Genomic DNA, 15,954 nt, shown 5'->3' with positions numbered 1-15,954 from the left:
ACTTCATATCATATTTTTCCACTGGTTTCCAAACATTGTATACGTTGCTACGTGATCGCAGTGAATAAATGCATGCATGAATGAGTTCTCGGATCCTGAGGGAGCGTTCTTTAATCAAACTGAGCAAAAGCAAGCTGTGCGTTTGTAAATGAAACCCATGAAAACCCCAAATCTGAAGACACTTTGACAGAACACTAGGGAGCAGTTGCTGTGGCTACTTTTATATCAAACAGTAACATAAAAAACCTTCCATGGAAATATGCATGTGAATGAGTGTTTGCAGTCGTATTTGCTTCCAGCAGTCACCACATTCACAAGGATTGGATTAGCCGACAGGCTCAGCTGGATCCACTGTAGAAATGGAAAGCTTAGCACTGTAAAGTGGAATTGCCTATTGCTGTATCCACAACCCTTATGGATTGATAACCAACCTGTTCTTTAAGACTGATGTGAATTTACTATGCAAATGCAAATAACTATGTGATAATAGATAATTAGTGGTGTTTGCATTGCTCTTACTTTGTCCAGAAATGTACTTTACGCAAGTATGTGAACACAGACCTGAGCACTCGGCCAGTGCATTTCAAATTAACGTGTGGCCTGGTTGAACATAGTAAACATGCGTTCTTGCATTACTGTGGCGGTAACAAACATCTGTACTCAAGGGGGATATGAAGTTAACGTCAAAAGTTTGTGCCATAAAACTGAATGTGTTATTATTCAGGTAAGCTATAAATATATTGACTTTAACAGACTTGCTCAGCAATATTTTCTTCAAACTGTTGCTCCGCCATGGCAGTAATTGACATGAAAGAGAAAACCCACCTTAGATGTGGATAGTTCACACTAATGTCCACTATAGCGCCCCTTGTGGCAACATTGAGAATGCAATACTTGTCTTACATTTTGAATAGCGGTCTGACACATTTTGGAACGCAACGACGCTTGAAATCTAACTTGCGTCTGTGTTCAAGCACTTTTGGGCTATAGCGTTAAGTATAAACAAAACTTTTCCCATACTATTTGCACTATAAACACAAATGACTCCTCAAATGATGCCGCTTGTTGAGGAGAGGTGTGCTATTACTTTTCTAAGTGATTGGATTTACATCTTGCAAACAATACAACAGGTACATAAAGCCCGAAATCACCCACAGCACCCTAGCATTGTGGTGCCAAGTTTGCATAGGCAAGCACTACTTACATTTTCTTAAGAAACTGTAAAAATCGACTTCTTTTTCCACTTTATCAAGTACATTTTTACTTTACCCAGAGACACAGGCTCAAATAAGCAAAATGCAGATTCTAATATGGTACATTAAAAATGGGACAAAAAAACTGCAGTAAAAATAAACCAGTTGAAAATACTAAGCGGATTTTAGGTCAAGCTTGTTCCCACAATTCATGATGTCTTATCTTCATCCCTCTATTCACTTTTTATTTAATCATAGACTCAATGTAATGTTGTTGTAAGATCTGTCTGTAGAGTTTAAATGAATCTGTTGTTTATAGAGGTCAGGTTAGCAAGCAGTCCATCTCAACCCAATGTTTATTTTAAGATAAAACAAGATTTCAAGATTTAAATGTATGCTTCCCTATGGTTGAGACTTCTTTGGATTGTAAAAGATTACATAGACATTTATACCTGTATGTACTGCAACTGATTGCAGTACACCATTGACATGGAGTCTTTAAAGACTTCGAGAGACCTTCTAAAACCCCATGTATCCACCACAAGACAAGACAGAACCTGTCCTGGGATTTAAACTTCTAAATGTGGGTGTCCTTTGTGTTAACAACAGTGAAGGATGGTCCCAAATTACCTTCTATTTAGTCTTCCTTTACTGTCTGCATATGTGAGGTTTGGCTTTAGAAAAGACTATGATTTCCATCTAGGGACTGGCCCGGGATAGTGAGCACTAAGACATGATTGTTTGGGTTTGTGTAGAAGCCCTTGATCTCGGCTTGGATCTTATTAACGTTTAGACTGAGAAGGTGAGGTCATTGTTTGTTTCAGTTTCCCTCATGATTGTTGTCTTTTAAGTTCACCATTCATATCTTCTTGAAATAACCTGAAGGAACTTCTGGAGTATCTGAGCAGAGGGGAAACTAACATATTTAAAGGATGAAGTCTGTCGTGCTTTAGTCATCACATCGCAAAACGGGACGTCAATGAAAGGAGTTATGTGTCTTCGCTGTCAAGCGGTGTAGATTTACTGTGCCCTAGGGTACTGCCGTTAGTTTAACAGTATTAGTTTCCTCAATGAAAATGACAGATTATGGTAAAAATAGATTAATGTGCCAGAGGATGACACACAGAGAGATTTTTACTATTATATCACTTTTCCTTATTGTGTTATAAGTGCAGGTGTGTAAAAGTTTGTTACTATTGAGGTTTAACCTGAAACCATTTTCAAAATTACAGCCATTTTTGTCAGCAAGGTAATCTCACAATGTTACCTTGAATCAATGGTCTCTTGAAGTATAATTTAAGACCAAACATAATAGATGTAGCAATTTGTCATTACAGGTTTAGCTGTATAATTTCTGACAATTAGAGGGACTGAAATGGCTGCACCTTCTGTTCTCTCAAACAGCACAATATTTTAACTGGTTTTAGCTCTTTAACCTCCTGAGACCCCCATGTGACTGCTGTGTGCACTTTGGCAACAAAATCTTAATGTTCTCTCTTTGCACTGTCAAACAAACAAGTGATAGTCGTGCTGAAGCATTTTACCAATCAGTAATTAACATAATTAATTCTGAAGTAATGGCCAGCACCATCTAATCACTGCCAACCATGTTAATATAAAATTATAAATTCTGAATCTATGTACTGATTACCATTGTCCCATGTCTGCCAAACATGTTGAGTGGTTCAAACATCATCTGCAAATTGAAACTGAACTTTTAATCAGAAGTTTGGATTGAATGCACTTGGCTTCATAGGAAAGATATAGGATGCTTCCTTACTCCCTATTTAGTGAATGACTTAACCTCCAGTGTGCTGTCTGTCTGCACTGGTCTCAGAACAGTTTGAAATGCACTTTTATTTTCATCTTAACTGCATATAAAGCCTCTGAAAGCAACATTTTTCAGCTTTTGGATGAACCCATTGATTCTCAATGTGATAATGCAGGGTGAATATTGGATCTAAGGGAAATAGAGTCCTGTAGTCCTCGTAAGTAGTCATTGTGTTTAACAGCGTGTCGTTTCGCAATAAATCGCTCTTATATTTAAAATGGCATATTGGATGAAACTAGAGACTATTGTTATTCAATGTAAAATCTTAATTTGACTTCTTACCAGATGTGGTTTTATTGGCATTTCTCCAAAGCAAACACTGCTGAGATTGGCACCATGTTGTTTTGTCACGTGACTCCGTGTCAAACGTTTAACCCTTTACTGACAGCCAAGAGTGTCCTGAACTGCTTTAAATGAAATGAAATTATGCATAGTGTATAGTGAAGACAAAACACAATGCCGTGCAGAAGGACGAGGGGTTGCACAAAGTTAAATTGAACACAAACGCAAATGAAATTTGAAAGCTGTATGGCACAGGGTATGATTAATAGTGAATAATTGTTTAAAGGAATGTTCCATGTTTCTCCTTTATTTACTGTAAAAAAAAATTGCAGTTACAGTGAGGCACTTACAATGGAAGTGAATGGGCCCAGTTCATACACTCTAAAATACACATTGTTTAAAAAAGTATAGCAACAATTTATAATAAACATTACCTGTTTTTACATGATTTTAGTGTGACAAAACTGTTGTCATTACAACAAAACCCAGTAATCACGGTATTGGATATATCTTAAAGATAAAGTAAGCAATTTTATCACACACACACACACACACACACACACACACATACACACAGACACACACACAAAATCATTTCTTGTGGCTATATTTAAAAAAATGCATATTTTAGTGATTATGGACTGGCACCATTCACTTTCATTGTAAATGCCTTACTGTAATAAATGAGGGACACATTTAAATTATTTTTGGTGGCAATCAACATTATGCCATAAATGCTGCTGATTGAGCTTAACTTGAATGGAACCAAAAACATTCCTGTAAATTTCAGTCTGTTCCTCTCACTGTAATGTTTAATGTGTGTGTTTTGAATAAAATGTCTTTTATTTTGAAAAGTTTAGTTCCTGTTTCATGTCATGTGTTCCTAGTCATGTGATTCATGTTTCCCTCCATGTTCATGTGTCTTGTTTTCATTGGTTTATTGGTTTATCTGTTCTGTTTGTTCATTGTTATCTTTGTCATGCGTTCTCCCTTGTCCATGTATTTAAGCCCTCATGTTTTCCATTGTCCTTGGTTAGGCATTGTGTGTTTAGTAATGTTGTCATGTCTAGTCAAGTTTATGTCAAGTTTATAATCAAGTTTATAATCAAGTTCATGTTTTGTATTTTGTTCATGTTTATGGTTAGGGTTTTTCGGATTTCACGTTTGGAATAAAATTGCACTTGGGTTCTTCACTTCATCGTCTTTGTCATTGCCAGCACCAGCAGCAACGTTACACTCACAAAGCTATCACATGGCTTCAAAAGACTTAAAGTGCACCTGTTTATTAAACAATGTTTATGATCAGTTTATGGTGCTTTTTTGTTGTCTTTGGTGCTTATCAGCATAAATTACCATCTGCTTTCGTTAATGGAAAAGAGCAGCTCAGACATTCTGCATAAATGTCCTTATCACCTTATAGATTAACTATTACTTTAATTAGCGTAGTAAACTTCCTGATGTCGCATGGTTCAATGGATCTGCCACAGAAAACTCTTTGTGTGTGTAAGGATAAATTAATTTGTCTTTACGAGACATTCCACACACCCTCACGTAAATGCCAGCACTTAAGCAGTGGCTGTGTGCTGGGAGCATGAATCACTCCCCCTCAGCAGAGGAATGTGGATAATGTGTGATGAAGGCTATGGCCCACAGCCAGAAAACTACAGGTTTCAGTCACAGGTCACATCTCTGCCCCTCCTGTGGGACCCTGTTGTTCTGTAGCAGAGTGAGGTTGATAATGGGTTTCCCAGTTGGGTGAGACATCCTCAATGTGTTAGAATTATGGAGGGTTTTTAAAGATTATGGTCTTTTTTTCTTAGGGGCGACACTATTTTTAATTGATAACTATGGCAAAAATTGTTATAAAGGAATAAACTGCACTGACCAACCAGCTGAAATGGTTCTAAGCGTGTGGCCTACCAGCCTTTGGTTTTTATGATTTTGGCTGTTCCCTCTGCTGGGGTATTTTAAGGTTTTCTCCATGTTCTTGGATTTAAATTAAGCGCTGTCCTTCTACAAACCTCTTGAAAGCTGTAGTTTGGGAGGCGTGGTTAGCCCTGTCCTTGATGTACTGCAGATGTTGCCTGGATTTCACTTCGTGACTCTTCTTTGGAATCAGATACTTTTCTAATTTTGACTGGGTGGGCTGTTTTGTGATCATATGTGACTCACTGTAAAATACAAAATATACATGTGTAAAGGGAAAATGGCTTGAAAACATAATAAACTAAAACCTCATGACAGCTGTTAACACAATAAAAATTATCTCTGTTAAAAGTAAATTTAAGAACTGCTCTAAAGTGGTTGCAGTAATGAATTTCGCCTGTCTGATAATGCAAGCCAAAGTGGAAAATTTGCTTAGGCTATCATAAATGTTCTGCTCCTCAAAACAGCAGAAGCAATGTTTTTTTTTATTTTTTTATTTTATTTTTTTTTCTCATGGAATTGTGTTTTGTCCTACACTTACTTATCCTTTTAAGCCAACTCACATGTTAAATTTGTTATGGCCCTTTCCCATACCATCTCTGTTATCCATAAAGAAGTGGGACCCAACATCTTTGGATAAATTACAAAGAGTGCCAAAAGTGGCTATGAGGTTTGCTTACAGAGCAAATCCAAAACCAGGCCTTAAGTGCTACACTAAGTCATAAAAATGAGGCTTGTAATATGTCTCTGGTTGGATGTGTTAATTTTTTTTTAGCTGGGAAACAGCTTACACAAGAAAGTTCGGCCCCTTTGGCCTAATGATCAGACAGACCAGTAATAAACTTTACCTGAATAAATGGTAATTGCATGACCTGAAATATGAGACATTGTCAAAGTGGTAGTGGTTGCTGCCCATTTCTCATTTCCTCCCTGTTTCCATAGTAAAAGGTCCCTGTCCAGTCATGTTAATCATCATTCACAATGGTTTGAAGTGTTGTTCTCATGCATGTGTCAAATTGTTTTCCACCAAAACAAAGTGCTACTTTGTAAGCCACATGCAGATAGGTCTCTCACAGCACTCTGTCTTCAAGTATCTTCCACTTTTATAAGACTGGTCCGTATGTTAGCATTGGTCATCAGTTACACCCTTTCTTATGACCGTACTGCTTTGTATTAAATGCCCCAAACCTATATTTTTAGCTCAGATGGTAGGCCTGCACCATCTTGATAAGTAGTCCGTGCTATGTTTCAAAAAGGAAAATAAGAAAGCTTGCATCAGTGTGTTGCATACTCATAGAGATAAGTGAACTTACATTTTTAAAAGTTGTTTTCCAGTCATCAACATGCATTTGAGCTAAGTATTTGTAATGGATAAAGGATGGGCAAGGAGGAGGCAGGAACTGGCCGAACAGTCAACGTAAACTTTAATGACATAAACTCAACTTAAAACAACATAAAACACATAGACACGCACACACACACACACACGCACAGCGGCCGTGTATGTTTCTCTCTCTCTCGAACTGGTGTCTCCAGCTCCCCTTTATTTCTCTCTCTCGCTGATTAGTTGACTCAGTGCTGACCGTGCACCCTCACGGCCCAGCCACGTTTCAAAATATTTGCCTGGTTGAAAAATGTTGCCCTGTAACTATTGTCCCTGTTTACACTATATCACTTTAACCCCCCTGGGGGCCTTTTACCCCAAGTGTGGGGTAAAAGGCTCCCTTGCCACCTTTTTAAAAAATAAATAATGTTAAGCAAAACAACGTTTTCTGTTATTATTTCTTTTCACACAATAATGTTTCTCCATCAATATTAAATAAAAATAAATTTATTTTTTTCAATCTTGATACACTTTGTGACCAGAAAAAAGCACAATTTCCTTAAGGTGTCTTTATCCCCTTTGTACACTACAGTATATACAGCTCTGGAAAAAACACTGCAAAATTATCTGTTTCTCTGGATGTACTATTTTTAGGTATGTGTTTGAGTAAAATGAACATTTTTGTTTATTCTATAAAGTACTGATTACATTTCTCCCAAATTCCAAATAAAAATATTGCCATTTAGAGCATTTATTTGCAGAAAATGACAACTGGTCAAAATAACAAAAAAGATGCAGTGTTATCAGACCTTGAATAATGCAAAGAAGTTCATATTCATTTTTAAACAACATAATACAACATAAACAACATAATACTAATGTTTTAACTTAATATTAATTAATATTAGACATTAATATTTGGTGGAATAACCCTGATTTTCAATCACAGCTTTCATGCGTCTTGGCATGCTCTCTACCAGTCTTTCACATTGCTGTTGCGTGACTTTATGCCACTCATGGTGCAAAAATTCAAGCAGCTCGGCTTTGTTTGATGGCTTGTGACCATCCATCTCGGTGATGATCTGGGGGTGATTCAGCAAGGCTGGAATCAGGCAGATTCATCTTTGTGAAGGACACATGAATCAAGCCACGAACAAGGTTATCCTGGAAGAACTTGCTTCCTTCTGCTCTGACAGTGTTCCCCATCTCTGAGGATTGGTTTTTTCAGCAGGACAATGCTCCATGCCACACAGCCAGGTCAATCAAGGTGTGGATGTAGGACCACTGGATCAAGACCCTGTCATGGCCAGCCCAATCAAGCAAAGCTGAGCTGGCAAACAAGGCATAAAGTCACCCAACAGCAATGTGAAAGACTGGTAGAGAACATGCCAAGATGCATGAAAGCGGTGATGGCGTATTAATGCGCAAAGCGTGCTGTAATTAACTATATTAGAAGAATTTAGGAAGAATTGTTTACTGTGTCTATTATTAATTTTAAATTAAATTCTGTTGCCTCTTATTTTATTGGTTTATTGAAAGTTAAACGCTGATCAGGTCCACAGGTAGGGAGAAAACACCTAGAGGAGGCAGTAAATGATGCGGAAGTGTGTGTGTGTGTGTGTGTGTGTGTGTGTGTGTGTGTGAGAGAGAGAGAGAGAGAGAGAGAGAGAGAGAGAGAGAGAGAGAGAGAGAGAGAGAGAGAGAGAGAGAGAGAGAGGGTGTGTTCTAGCTCCAGCGCGCCGCTCCTGTTGCGTTGCGTTTGCTGATTAAATTCAGTTGAGTTTGAAAAGTGTTTGGGAAGACGTCGACTGGGTGCGTTTTTCGTGAAGTTTGAAGTGTTTGAAGTGTTTCCCCCCACTTCATACGTTTATTGGGAAAGGTCCCACAGATTTAACGAGGAAAGGAAACGAATCTGCCAATCGATCTATTCATCCAGGGAGAAATAAACCGGATGGTTACAGAGCGGCTGTGACTCGCGTTTTTTTTGCGCATAGAAGTCCCGCAGCGTTGATTCGCGTCGCCGTTTAGTTATTATACCTACAGCAGTACTTTTGAGCGTGCATACATATATTGGATGTGTCAGAGTTTCTCTTCAAATGTCGTGGACGAGCACCATGAGTAGTGGATACAGTAGTTTGGAAGAGGATTCAGAGGAATATTTTTTCACTGCCAGAACTTCCCTGTTCAAGAAGCCTTTCGTTAAACCTACGAAACTCAAGGTGAATATATTTACACAGGGCCGTAGCTAGAGGGGTGAAAGGTGGTAATGATTCTAGGGGTCCATAGGTCCAGGGAGGCCCCACAACAAATTCTAAACTGTATTTTTTTTTATAGGAAAGGGGCCCAAAGCAATATACAGCCAGGGGCCCCAGAATACCCAGCTATGGTCCTGTGTTTACATGAAGTATTTACCCTTTGTTTGTTTGTTTATTTGGTTATTAATTTTAAAAGCAATGTCTACGTGCCATGTAGCCATATTGCCACAAGTGGCACAACCATGTGTTGTAGTTTCAATGAACTGTGGTATATGGCAAAAACAATGCATATATGCATGTGTTTTATTTATGCATAGTGTATATAGTATTATAGGTATCCAAATAGGATCAGCTGTTGCTTTGGAATTTACAGTAGCCTAAAAAGTTTGTTCATGAGAGCTTATTGATGCCAACAATAGGTCAGTGTTTGAAATTGAAGCTTACTCATTAACAGTGAATGGGCAGGGTGAATGACATGCATGACAAATCTAATTAATATTTAAAGAATTCAGAGACTTTTGCATACATAAATGACACAATAGAAGGCGGCTATACCAGCTGGCTTTCCTTGTGATATTAATGACCTTAAGATAATCTCACTTATGTCTCACATTGTATTGAGTAAGTATTTTTGAAAAACACATGCCATGAGATTATTCTAAATCCAAGTTATCAGTTTCTGTTGGCATATGGCCATCTTTAATAGGTTTATAAAGGTTTTAGCACAGTACTTACATACTCCTCAGTAGTTTACTTTGTTTTATTAAGGATGTTATTTTTATTTAGGGTGTTATTTGATTGTGAATGTCCGCTGATTTGTCTTATAGCCATTACGTCATGCTGTCATGGCATGGAAGTTATGATGAAGTAGTCATCACCAGCTTATGAATACTGTTTTGTTCACTATCTTCATGCTTGGTGTGGGTCTCAATTGGCTGACATCAGCATTCCCATATAAAAGACAACTGTTCATAATTTCATCCAGTTTTACAGCCTGTCTGTGTGTCTAGTAAAAGTGTGGTGTGACAGACCCTGTGTGATTTGAATATGGCATCTACACACGGCCATGTGTGACTGATAGGGGGGCTTGGAGAAGAGTAAAAGATTCATATCACCCCACACTTCTGTCAATTACCCAATTGTGAGAAAAATGTAAGCGGAGAGACATTTTCACAGAGAACTAACTCAGTAAATGTGGCCATGTGACTTCTATTTGCTGCCTGAAAAGCAAGGCAGCTCACTAAGTGAGGATGGGTAGCCATTATGAAGTCTTGATTTAACTCCAGACTTTTAAAACTATCTTAATGTGCCCTACACATGCGGTGTGTAATAACTATCTGTCGTGCAGTGTAACAGCTGAAGAAGGAATTGCTCAAAAAAAGGAATGAGTCAGTTCCTTAAATGGCACCGGCACATTACTTCAGCTCACTTCCTGTTACTTCATTCTGACCAAGCAGTCCCCCCTAACATTACTGTTTCATCATCCGCAAAACTAACCAGAAGTTAATTTGAACTTTCTTTATCTGGCTTTCCATAGAGGAGCATTGCCTCAAAGCATGCATATGTTACAAAGGGATACTTTTATGCACAGAACAGTGTTTTGACTGTGTAAAAATGTCATTCTTATGTGGACCAGATATGCCCTGTTCTCTCACCTCTGCAATGGACAGTTGCACAGAAAAATGCAAACCCCAAATGCAATGTCCTTGGGCAACAGTTGCAAGAGTGGGCATGCACAACAGCAGGATCATGGGGGTTTGTGAGAGCAACAGCATTCAGTTCATAATGGCTCAGTGTAGCTCTTTGTTATTTTCTTGAATTGCCAGATCCAAGAACAACCAGTCAGTAACTGAGTTTCATAAGCCTTAAGTATACATACGATAGTGACAGTTCTTGATTAAGTTCATGCGAGTCAATTAATTTAGTCAGATTCATCCAGTCATCGCTACGGCCATAGAAATGAAGAACTCCGATTGATTCATTAGTTGTTTTTTAATTGATTGTAAAGAGCTGATTTCAAAAGTGTAATTTGTTTGGGAATCAAACTACACTGGTCGTGCTTTATGCTTCGTGCTGTAGATTCAGATATGGGGTTGCGGCGCCGCTTAATAATTAAGTACTGTTTACTTTCTGCATCACCTTAAGAATGCACGTGTCACCGGTCCTACTCGACCCTCCCCAAAACGGGATTCAAACCGGCGATCCCCGGCATGGGAGTAGGATGCGCTAGCAAGGAAACTATAAAAGCCATGGCCTCTTGCCTCAGACGCTAATGCGTCTCTTAAGGCCAGGAGAGTGAGTTTTACACACAGCTATCACGTACCAGCTGGCTACCTTTACACTCACCCCCCCAAACCTCACTCCCATCCAGGTCGTGGCACCAGTGTCACCAGTACTACTCGACCTGCCCCGGCAGGGGAGTTAGAGCTTGCAAGAAGGCTATAAAAGCCATGGCCTCTAGCCTCAGTTGCTAGTGCGTCTCTTAAGAGAGTGTGTGAAGTGAATTGTCGAGTGCTGAAACATTTTTCCTAATTATTACGAGAGCTTTGCTTATCATGACAGTGTAGGGAAAAGGCCTGACAGTTTTAAAGAAAGACAGACATTATCTACAGTCTGCAGGCTGTTTTTATACCCCAAGCCCTGATTGAGGGGAAATTAAATTAGCGATTGTACACAGTCAGAACTCAAAACTGCTCATTGTGGGCGAATACTGAAGCCCAGTCTTGCAGCTGAGGTCGAACTGTGTTGTTGCGGGCTCTGATAGTTTGCTAGAGTTTGTAGAAAACCGCTATTCTACCTGTGAATTATTGCAATTGTATGCATGTTTACGGCATCTCACTTTGAATTCAGTGGTAGTGAATGACTTGTGCATGACATCATTGACCTTGAATAGTTGCATGCTTTTCCAACATAGGCACCCAAAGCACAAAGAAACTAGGGCTGCTAGATTATGGCAAAAATCATAATCATGATTATTTTGGTCAAAATTGAGATCACAATTGTTTAACATGATTACTCATTGACTTTGGAAACATCATGCATTTACTGAACTTTTTAAAAACTTGTCTTTTTAACTGTGGATTTCCTTGAACTTAAAGTGTAAACTGCACTGGGTAGGGGAGGAGGCTATTGTCATATGATAATTATTTTATGTCACGTATGGTAGTCAAACAAAGGAAAGCCTCCATCGCCATCATTTACAGCAGGGGTGCTCACACTTCTATGGAATGAGATCTACGTTTTCATCATGTTATTGCAGCAAGATCTACCATGTACAATAAAGGCTGTACATTATCACAGTACCAAAATTTCAGTAGTCGATAGTTCTCAGTACCAGCTCAACCATTTATCAAAACCACAACAAATAATAACACTTACTAATATGTTAATTATGGAAGAATGGTTTCAAGTTCTTAAGTTCAAGTTTAAGGCTAGTAAACAGTCAGTAATAAAAGAGCAACAGAAACAGAAAATTCAGTGCTTTTTTTAACAGCAGTATCAAGTATTCAAGTAAACATTCAGAATGAAATGCAACATAAAACTACTACTGGTCTTCACTGTATGATTATAAACATTAATACTTTTTAAAGCTACTAAAGTTACCCAGTCAAGAGCAGTGAGTGGTTTCTCATTTTCTTGTTATGGTTGTTTGATTATTATACTGACACACTAGACGGCAGCAGGTCTATTAGCTTACATTTATACTTAAAATTCTGGCATTTTAATACAAATCCGCTTTTTTCTCCACTGTTTACATTCACTTTAGACATCACTCTCTGTGTTTACATGAATACCTCACCAAGACGGGCATTTTGGCGTAATTATGAATGTATTTGACCGTTCAGTATTTTCAGAACACGCGCATGTTCAGCACACACACATATGCCACCTGTCAATCAAACAGGGCACAGCTGTTACTAGATCGCTTGTGAATTATAAAATTACATGCTCTGGATTACTTTCAAAAGCAGAATAAGAATATTAACTTTTCTAATAAGTGACACAGGCCTAGGCTATCACAAATACAGCCGGTTATTTTTTCATTATTGATATTTTAATCAGTCTGCATGTCCGGTCAGACAAGAAAAATTATCTTTCACTTGCCCCTTCAAAAATCCATTTGTCACGGACAAGCGTTAATGTCGAGCCCTGAATAAATATTGTATTCAACATTCTCCGATAACAATTTTAGCTTTATAACAAAAGTGTAGCTCCTAAAGTAAATGTACGCTTTTTTAAAGTTTTAGATATTATTTTGGAAAACAAGCCAAAAAAGACTCATCGAAAACTTTTGTTCCAGTGTATAATGGGCTAAGACTTCACTATCTCACCTTTATGTTCATTTCGATCCATCTTTAACTTTTTCTTCTTAATAGAGATTGAATTGCCGATTTTCCTCATGATTAGATACACACAGTGAACGTGACATATGATTCACTATGTTATGAGCCATCACATTATAATCTAGCTGCATCAAACGCACGCAAGTGACGAGCATCCCCGCACCAAAGTGTGCATCAGCCGTGAGAAGATTCAGTCTCTTACCTGGTCACTTCACGCAACTCATAGACGCGGCGCTGACCGCATAGAGAAATGCCAGTTTCGGAGTTTATTTTCATAACCCGCTTCCTTATTATTTGAACTTTAATAAAGGATGCTTTAAAGAGATAACGTTGGGTTGTTTCATTGCGAAATGGAATGCTGCACAACAATAGTTTTATCTCGATTATCTTGTTTTCATAATCGTTGGAAGCTAAAATCGTAATTGAAAATAAAAAAAACCCTAAAAAAACTTCTTGTGAAAGTTTCTCATCCATTGTTTAGATGTTCCACAAGGTTTTCCAGGTTTATCCTGAGCTTTTCCGCTTGGCATGTTTCAGCCATCAGATACTGATCAGTCAGCTGATCAGTCAAATGATTTGGAGAATTAATCATGTTGAAATGAATTGCATCTGGTAGCTGAAGGAGTTCATACGCTCAGCAGCAAATGGAGACTTATGTCAGCCACTCTCAAAAAGATTAACCGTTGATTAAACTAAACTAAACCTCAAGGAATACAAAAACCTGAGCTGACTCCAGTCAAGTCTGGGTTTATATGAGAGCAGGTCCAGGAATCCTCTGTAGACGGCTTCTGTAAATCATGAGAATGAGTGTTTGAGACGTTGTTAATCTTGAGATCTAGATGTTTATTTCATGCTCTTCTTGTCTCCTCAAGCAACTAATTACGCTACATTAAAGAGGCATTTGAAAAATGTATGGACTGACCACGAAAAACCCTAAACATTTAAAAGATTGATTAATAGGCCACAGCAAATAGCAACTGGTTATAATTATTACATTTAGAATTTATTGGAATCTCATTAAATCATATCCCGGTCACATTTCACCCCAAAATCAAAAGAAAATGATCTGCATAATGTTTTGCATAAATATTGACTTTTTTTTCTTAAAGGTTAAGTGTAATCGAAAGCATCTGTGGCATTTTGTTGATTACCACAAAAATTTATTTGTACATGTCCCTATTTTATTTATTTTTTTAAAGCAAAAATCTGGGTTATAGTGAGTCAATTACAGCGGAAGTGAATTGGGTCAATCTGTAAACATTAAAAAACTCACTATTTCAAATGTATAGCCACAAGACATAAACAATCTGCATGTTCACATGATTTCAGTGTGATAAAATCACTGAAATTGATATCCAATTTTACAACGTTGTTGCCTTGATGACGTAACTAACTCTGTAAACCCTAAAACGACCGTAAAAACGACGATTAAAACAACTTTACAGCTCACATAATTCACAATTTTTAAAAGAAGAATTAGCCTAATGAAATTGCTTTTATAAAATCATAAGCTTTACATTTCTGCCTTTAAACCCTCCAAAAGTTGGCCCCATTCACTTCAGTTGTAAGTGCTTTTTTTGTAATGAAAATAAGGGACGAGTGGAAATTATTTTTGTGGTAATCAACATTATGCCACAAATGCTGTGGATTGAGCTGAACTTGTATTGAACCCGGAATATTCTATTAAGGGTTTTTGCATTGTGACATTATTTTAATGATAATAAAGCAAATTGTTTATATTTAGGGTCAAATTTGACCCAGACATGTTCTTGATCGGTTTTGCGAGATTTGACTAGATTTGAGAAAAGCCTCAAATCTAGAAAAGTTGTATCTTTTGAATATCTTGCTTGAAGAGAAGAATGGCGGGTAGTGCCAGGCCTTTATGTTCTTAAAACTGTTTTAAGGGGACTTCGTGAAGCGTTCATTTTGTTATACTGCAATCGAAGAGTGGAAAACTAAATTTGCCCCAGAAATACCAAGTTGAGCCACATGTTGTTCATTTGTATCATGCAAACTGTCCTTTTTGTGGTGCTGTTTTGTCTGCATTCATGGTTTTTTTTTGGTAAGTATGGAAAGCATTTAGCTGTTTGTTCGTCTGTCGTGGTTGAGTAAGTCACTGTTACACGAACAGCCCGGCAACCTTGAGCGGTTTCAGATCCGGCATTACACAAATCCAAATTATTTAGAAATCAGAACAGAACAAATGCAGAATTATAGTGAGCAAAATTATCATTTGACCTTTGCATAGGGACAGAATGCAAAGTTTATGAACTCTGCAACAGTTTATGATGGAAAAGTATCGGATTACAAGCCTCCAGTTGGCCGTTATGTTTGTTTTCATCACCGTATCAAGCCCTAATGAGGTAAGCCTAGAAACCTAGTGTGATTAATCCACAAAGTTGCCTTGTGCGTCATGGAGCAGTGTTTAATTATCGTCCAGGTGTGTCGTGTTGCCTTTAGCCTATTATAAGATGCTTTTGATGATAGATGCATTTAAGAGCACCTACCCAAAGTCTATACCCAATTTCCAGCATAAAGAGTGGTTTAAGGAGTGAACATGGATTACCAACATAAGTGTTAACCCCTCAAGACCCTCGGTCAGTTTGATTGCTTTTGATGTCTGAAAGGCCTTTGATTTTTCAGTGGTTTTAAAAAACTGTCGAATGTTAAACGTAAAACATCTATGGACATGCACATCCCACTCTCTCCCGCTTTTGCAGCTTATTCCGTATTGCAGTCACGACTCTGGAGCATGTGTGGATCCATATGCAGAGCATATGGTTGTAGTTTTTCAAAGAAG

The 15,954-nt window shown here is 38.0% G+C and overlaps 1 protein-coding gene across 1 annotated transcript in view; it reads left to right on the top strand.

Moving 5' to 3' along the window:
• LOC127435135 (ras association domain-containing protein 3-like) overlaps positions 1–15,954 on the top strand; it is a 55,964-nt gene that overhangs the window by 18,673 nt on the left and 21,337 nt on the right. The window lies entirely within an intron of this gene.

This window comes from Myxocyprinus asiaticus, chromosome 45 (assembly GCF_019703515.2).
Source record: "Myxocyprinus asiaticus isolate MX2 ecotype Aquarium Trade chromosome 45, UBuf_Myxa_2, whole genome shotgun sequence".
NCBI classification, from domain to species: domain Eukaryota; kingdom Metazoa; phylum Chordata; class Actinopteri; order Cypriniformes; family Catostomidae; genus Myxocyprinus; species Myxocyprinus asiaticus.
This window is presented reverse-complemented; position numbering and strand designations above follow the sequence as displayed.